The following is an 847-nucleotide window of genomic DNA, read 5'->3' as shown; positions in this document are numbered from 1 at the left end:
CAGCGGCAGCGTGGTGGTCGGGCCCTGCGCCGTGCTGCCCCGCGCCATCCTCCAGTGGAACGTGAGTGCGGGAGCGGGCAGAGTGCGGGGATGGGTTGGGGACCGGGCCGCCCCGCTGAGCGCCGCGCTGTGCCCGCAGGTCGGATCACACCGAGACATCTCGCTGCAAAGCCTGGCGCTGTTCCGTCTGCTGGAGCCGCGGATAGGTACGGCACGGCACGGGGCGGGGATGGGGATGGGGATGGGACCCCCGCTCGGGGCTCCCTCCGGGCGCCGGGGCAGCGCAGGAGCCTGCCTGCCTCTGTGCCACCTCTGCGCCTCGTTGCAGAGATCCTGGTGCTGGGCACGGGGGACAGAGTGGAGCAGCTCCATCCCACCGTGCTGAGGCAGATGCGGCTGTGCGGGATTGCCGTGGAGGTGCAGGACACGGTGAGGAGGGGTCCCGCCCCTTGGCTGCCGTCCTTCTCCACGCAATGACCCGTTGCACCGTCCCTCTCCTTTCGCAGCCCAACGCGTGTGCCACCTTCAACTTCCTGACAAGCGAGAAGCGCCTGACAGCCGCCGGCCTCATCCCCCCGCGAGGCACCTACACGGGGCTCCCGGTGCTGCCCTCTGCCACGGACTGAATGCCTCTACCCTCTCCCACTCGCAGCACCGGGGCTGCCCCACGCCGAGCGCCGGGCAGAGAAACGCTGCAGGATGGGCAGTCGGAGCCCAGCTGCTGGCTGAGTGCTGCCTCTCGGTTGTGGAGTGCTGTACGGCCGTGCTTGGGGGCTGTACAAGGAGAATACACATAAATCAGAAGTATAAAGCAATCGCGGAGTGGTTAACACTCAGCAAAGGTGGG

This window comes from Meleagris gallopavo, chromosome 14, assembly GCF_000146605.3.
Source record: "Meleagris gallopavo isolate NT-WF06-2002-E0010 breed Aviagen turkey brand Nicholas breeding stock chromosome 14, Turkey_5.1, whole genome shotgun sequence".
In the NCBI taxonomy this organism is placed as follows: domain Eukaryota; kingdom Metazoa; phylum Chordata; class Aves; order Galliformes; family Phasianidae; genus Meleagris; species Meleagris gallopavo.
The sequence above is the reverse complement of the archived record's forward strand: the minus strand, read 5'-3'. Positions refer to the sequence as shown.